Source organism: Phocoena phocoena, chromosome 2 (genome assembly GCF_963924675.1).
Source record: "Phocoena phocoena chromosome 2, mPhoPho1.1, whole genome shotgun sequence".
NCBI lineage: Eukaryota > Metazoa > Chordata > Mammalia > Artiodactyla > Phocoenidae > Phocoena > Phocoena phocoena.
This window is the reverse complement of record NC_089220.1, coordinates 111,377,808-111,384,237: the sequence shown is the minus strand read 5'-3', so window position 1 is coordinate 111,384,237 and position 6,430 is coordinate 111,377,808. Positions and strand designations below refer to the sequence as shown.

At 36.4% G+C, this 6,430-nt stretch overlaps 1 non-coding gene across 1 annotated transcript; it reads left to right on the top strand.

Moving 5' to 3' along the window:
* The first annotated feature begins 2,331 nt into the window (after positions 1 to 2,331).
* On the top strand, positions 2,332 to 2,404 carry TRNAW-CCA (transfer RNA tryptophan (anticodon CCA)). Its single transcript has one exon. It is a non-coding gene; the product is annotated as a tRNA-Trp (tRNA).
* The last annotated feature ends 4,026 nt before the right edge of the window (positions 2,405 to 6,430 follow it).

Below are 6,430 nucleotides of genomic sequence, written 5' to 3'. Positions count from 1 at the left end.
CAATATTCTTTAGAGGAATATAACTTAACCTAGATTTTCTATAATATATTGTATACAATGACCCATAAGTGACTTATATGTTCGATTTGGAATTAGCTGTAACAAGTATAATAAATATAATAGAGAAACTATAGGAAAATGTAGCCACAGTGGATGAAAAAACAGGGAATCTCAATGGAGAAATGAGAAAAGTTTTTTAAAGAACCAGATAGAAATTCCAGAATTCTTGAAATTCTAGATGCATAACCTAACTCTAATCATGAGAAATTATCAGACAAACTCAAATTGACTGATATTCTACAAAATACTTGCCCTGTAATATTTTAAAATATCAAAGCCATGGAAGTCAAGGAAACACAAAAAAACTGTTTTATAATGCTCAGCATACAGATTCTGTATATTAGATTAATACTCATCATAGCCATTCAACACCATAATGCATATTATAAGCCATCAAAACTATTTTGAAGAATATATAGAGAAAAGTGTTTATGATATAATACTAGCTTCTTAAAAGTAAGATTAAAAAGTCAATGTATAGGATCCTAAGAGTTTTATTTTTTAATCTAATAGCTATCTATCTCGCTATCTCATAAATATACTTGATATGATGATAAAGAACACCCTTCTTTACACAAGATTGCCAGCTGACAAATGTAAAAGTAATGATAAAAATTATCATTTTACTACAACTGAAAAAAATTAATTCAGGCAAGTTTGTCAATGGAAGCCAAAGCATTTGAATGAAAGGTTGGTTGGGAACCAGCTATTCACATAGTTCATGAGTCTCTCACCACAGGTGTGATATTAACAAGAGGGAAAAATTTACATTGGAGGAATCAGGTTGTCAACACCTTAACACAATGATCAATCTTATCATCCTTCATGGTAAGACAGCAAGACATATGTGCCGCCTGGTGTGATGTAATATGAACAACACAGTAGTACTAGAATGTTCTTTCCAAAAATATGTAACCTCAGTTTAACTGATTGTTTATATCTAATTTTCATTTAATGAGAAATCTGGGGATGGAGGAACAGGTTAAATTGACACCATGAGGAGTCAACCAAACAAATCCAGAAGGTAGAAGATACTGCTGGACAAATGCCCAAGTCCCTTGAAAAAACATCCCATGATGAAAAAAATGCAGTCTCCTGACTGTTCTCGATTTTAGAAGACTTTAAGACATGTAACCATGTTACATTGGCCCTTGATTGGATTTTGGTTTGAATAAATTAAATTTTAAATATACTTTTGGGATAATTGGAAAATTTTAAATATAGGCTGAGTATTATATGATATTCAGGAATTGTTGTTAATTTGGTTAAAGATGACAATGGGTTGTGATTAAGTAGGAAATGTCCTTACTCTTTGGAAATGCTTTAGTGATGTATTATTGTTCTCAATTATTTGATCCTTCTTTTCTGGATAAGAATTATATATCCTCCCCTCCCTTCATCTCTTGCCCTGTGATATACAGGCCTTCCTCTAGAAGGAGTATATTTTCCCTCTCTGTTGACATCATGCTGACCTTTGGTCAGTGAAATATAAGCAGAAGTGACACTTTGCCAGTCTAACAGAAGCTTGAAGTGGCACTGCAAATTTCTGCCTGCTCTCTTCTTCTTTTCCTTCTTCCATGGGAATGGCATGACCTAGCTAGGGTCTGCTCCTTCATCCTGGATCCCAGGATGAAGAGTGAGGTGAAATAGACTCAGCCTATCCATACGCTGGAGTATAGCCACTGGTGATTAACAACTTACATGTAATGTGAAGGAAAATAAACCTTTGTCGTATGTTGCTGAAGTTTGGGGCTGCTTTTTACAGCAGCATCACTTAGTGGAAGCTGAGCTTCCACTCTGATACAGAGGCATACTGGGGTATTCAGGGAAGACATATTTTTAATTGTTTAGCAAAAATTCAAACAAATATGAAATATAAAAAGAACCAAATGAAAATTTCAGAATTTAAAAAGCAACAACTGAAATTAATAAAAAAACAAGAACAACTCACTGGATGGGCTCAGTAGAAGAGTGGAGATGACAGAGGAGTGAACCTAAAGCGAGAAGGACAGAAATGATCCAATCTGAGCAACAAAGAGAAAACAGATAAAAAAATAAAGAGAAATTCAGAAATCTGCTGTACAATATCATGCCTATAATTAACAATACGCTATTACACACTTAAAATTTTGTTGTGAGTAGATTTCATGTTAAATGTTCTTACCACAATAAAAACAAACAAAAAATCATTACCATCAACAACGACAAAGCTAAGGTAAGAAGGTGGTACTAAAAAGCATGGGCTATTAAAAATAAACGAATCTAAGGACTTCCCTGGTGGTCCAGCGGTTAAGACTCTGCACTCCAAATGCAGGGGGCCTGGGTTTGATCCCTGGTCAGGGAACTAGATCCCACATACCACAACTGAAAGATCTTGCATGGTGCACCTAAAGATCCCGCATGCCACAACTGCAGCCAAATAAATAAAAATGAATAAATGCAATAATTTTAAAATAAATAAATAAATCTAAAAAACCTCACTGTGTATAAAATAAATAAGCCATGGGGATGTATTATATATACAGCATAAGGAACACGGTCAATAATACTGTAATACTTTTTTGAGGACAGAAGGCTGCTAGAGTTCTGGTGGTGATCACTTCATAATGCATGCAGATGTCAAATTGCTATGTAGTACCCCTGAAACTAACATAAAATTGTACACCAACTGTATTTCTTTTTTTAATTAAAAAAAAATTTTAACATCTTTATTAGAGTATAATTACATTACAATGGTGTGTCAGTTTCTGCTTTATAACAAAGTGAATCAGTTATACATACACATGTGTCCCCATATGTCTTCCCTCTTGCATCTCCCTCACTATCCCACCCCTCTAGGTGGTCACAAAGCACCAAGCTGATCTCCCTGTGCTGTGCGGCTATTTCCCACTAGCTATCTATTTTATGTTATGTAGTGTATATATGTCCATGCTACTCTCTCACTTTGTCCCAGCTTACCCTTCCCCCTCCCCATATCCTCAAGTCCATTCTCTAGTAGGTCTGCATCTTTATTACCGTCTTGCCCCTAGGTTCTTCTGACATTTTCTTTTTTATTTTTGCTTTTTTTTTGATTCCATATATATGTGTTAGCATACGGTATTTGTTTTTCTCTTTTTGACTTACTTCACTCAGTATGACAGTCTCTAGGTCCATCCACCTCACTACAAATAACTCAGTTTCGTTACTTTTTATGGCTAAGTAATATTCCATTGTATATATGTGCCACATTTTCTTTATCCATTCATCTGTTGATGGACACTTAGGCTGCTTCCATGGCCTGGCTATTGTAAATAGAGCTGCAATGAACATTTTGGTACATGGCTCTTTTTGAATTATGGTATTCTCAGAGTATATGCCCAGTACTGGGGTTGCTGGGTCATATGGTAGTTCTATTTTTAGTTTTTTAAGGAACCTCCATACTGTTCTCCATAGTGGCTGTATCAATTTACATTCCCACCAACAGTGCAAGACGGTTCCCTTTTCTCCACACCCTCTCCAGCATTTATCGTTTCTAGATTTTTTGATGATGGCCATTCTGACCAGTATGAGATGATATCTCATTGTAGTTTTGATTTGCATTTCTCTAATGATTAATGATGTTGAGCATTCTTTCATGTGTTTGTTGGCAATCTGTATATCTTCTTTGGAGCAATGTCTATTTAAGTCTTCTGCCCATTTTTGGATTGGGTTGTTTGTTTTTTTGTTATTGAGCTGCATGAGTTGCTTATATGTTTTGGAGATTTATCCTTTGTCAGTTGCTTCATTGGCAAATATTTTCTCCCATTCTGAGGGTTGTCTTTTTGTCTTGTTTATGGTTTCCTTTGCTGTGCAAAAGATTTTAAGTTTTATTAGGTCCCATTTGCTTAGTTTTGTTTTTATTTCCATTTCTCTAGGAGGTGGGTCAAAAGGGATCTTGCTGTGATTTATGCCATAGAGTGTTCTGCCTATGTTTTCCTCTAAGAGTTTGATGGTGTCTGGCCTTACATTTAGGTCTTTAATCCATTTTGAGTTTATTTTTGTGTATGGTGCTAGGGAGTGTTCTAATTTCATTCTTTTACATTAGCTGTCCAGTTTTCCCAGCACCACTTATTGAAGAGGCTGTTTTTTCTCCCCTGTATTTTCTTGCCTCCTTTATCAAAGATAAGGTGACCATAGGTGCGTGGGTTTATCTCTGGGTTTTCTATCCTGTTCCATTGATCTATATTTCTGTTTTTGTGCCAGTACCATACTGTCTTGATTACTGTAGCTTTGTAGTATAGTCTGAAGTCAGGGAGCCAGATTCTTCCAGCTCCGTTTCTCTTGCTCAAGATTGCTTTGGCTATTCAGGGTCTTTTGTGTTTCCATACAAATTGTGAAATTTTTTGTTCTAGTTCTGTGAAAAATGCCAGTGGTAGTTTCATAGGGATTGCATTGAATCGGTAGATTGCTTTGGGTAGTAGAGTCATGTTCACAATGTTGATTCTTCCAATCCAAGAACATGGTATATCTCTCCATCTGTTTGTATCATCTTTAATTTCTTTAATCAGTGTCTTATAATTTTCTGCATACAGGTCTTTTGTCTCCTTCTGTAAGTTTATTCCTAGATATTTTATTCTTTTTGTGGCAATGGTAAATGGGAGTGTTTTCTTGATTTCACTTTCAGATTTTTCATCATTAGTGTATAGGAATGCAAGAGATTTCTGTGCATTAATTTTGTATCCTGCTACTTTACCAAATTCATTGATTAGCTTTAGTAGTGTTCTGGTAGCATCTTTAGGATTCTCTATGTATACTATCATGTCATCTGCAAACAGTGACAGCTTTACTTCTTCTTTTCCGATTTGGATTCCTTTTACTTCTTTTTCTTCTCTAATTGCTGTGGCTAAAATATCCAAAACTATGTTGAATAATAGTGGTGAGAGTGGGCAAACGTGTCTTCTTCCTAATCTTAGTGGAAATGGTTTCAGTTTTTCACCATTGAGGACGATGTTGGCTGTGGGTTTGTCATATATGGCCTTTATTATGTTGAGAAAAGTTCCCTGTATGCCTGTTTTCTGGAGGGTTTTTATCATAAATGGGTGTTGAATTTTGTCGAAAGCTTACTCTGCATCATTTGAGATGTTCATATGGTTTTTCTCCTTCAATTTGCTAATATGGTGTATCACGTTGATTGATTTGCATATATTGAAGAATCCTTGCATTCCTGGGATAAACCCCACTTGATCATAATGTATGATCCCTTTAATGTGCTGTTGGTTTCTGTTTGCTAATATTTTGTTGAGGATTTTTGCATCTATGTTCATCAGAGATATTGGTCTGTAGTTTTCTTTCTTTGTGACATCTTTGCCTGGTTTTGGTATCAGAGTGATGGTGGCCTCATAGAATGAATTTCAGAGTGTTCCTCCCTCTGCTATATTTTGGAAGAGTTTGAGAAGGATGGGTGTTAGCGCTTCTCTAAATGTTTGATAGAATTCGCCTGTGAATCCATCTGGTCCTGGGCTTTAGTTTGTTGGAAGATTTTTTTGTTTGTTTGTTTGTTTGTTTGTTTTTTTGTTTTCGGTACGCGGGCCTCTCACTGCCGTGGCCTCTCCCGCTGCTAAGCACAGGCTCCGGACGCGCAGGCTCAGCGGCCATGGCTCACGGGCCCAGCCGCTCCGCGGCATGCGGGACCCTCCCGGACCGGGGCATGAACCCGGTCCCCTGCATCGGCAGGCGGACTCTCAACCACTGCGCCACCAGGGAAGCCCTGTTGGAAGATTTTTAATCACAGTTTCAGTTTCAGTGCTTGTGATTGGTCTGTTCATATTTTCTATTTTTTCCTGGTTCAGTCTCGGAAGGTTGTGCATTTCTAAGAGTTTGTCCATTTCTTCCAGGTTGCCCATTTTATTGGCATAGAGTTGCTTGTAGTAATCTCTCATGATCCTTTGTATTTCTGCAGTGTTCATTGTTACTTCTCCTTTTTCATTTCTAATTCTATTGATTTGGGTGTTCTCCATTATTTTCTTTATAAGTCTGGCAAATGGTTTCTCAATTTTGTTTATCTTCTCAAAGAATCAGCTTTTAGTTTTATTGATCTTTGCTATCGTTTCCTTCATTTCTTTTTCATTTATTTCTGATCTGATCTTTATGATTTCTTTCCTTCTGCTAACTTTGGGGGTTTTTTGTTCTTCTTTCTCTAATTGCTTTAGGTGTAAAGTTAGGTTGTTTATTTTGAGATGTTTCTTGTTTCTTAAGGTACACTTGTATAACTATAAACTTCCCTCTTAGAACTGCTTTTGCTCCATCCCATAGGTTTTGGGTCATTGTGTTTCCACTGTCATTTGGTTCTAGGTATTTTTTGATTTCCTCTTTGATTTCTTCAGTGATCTCTTGGTTATTAAGTAGTGTGCTG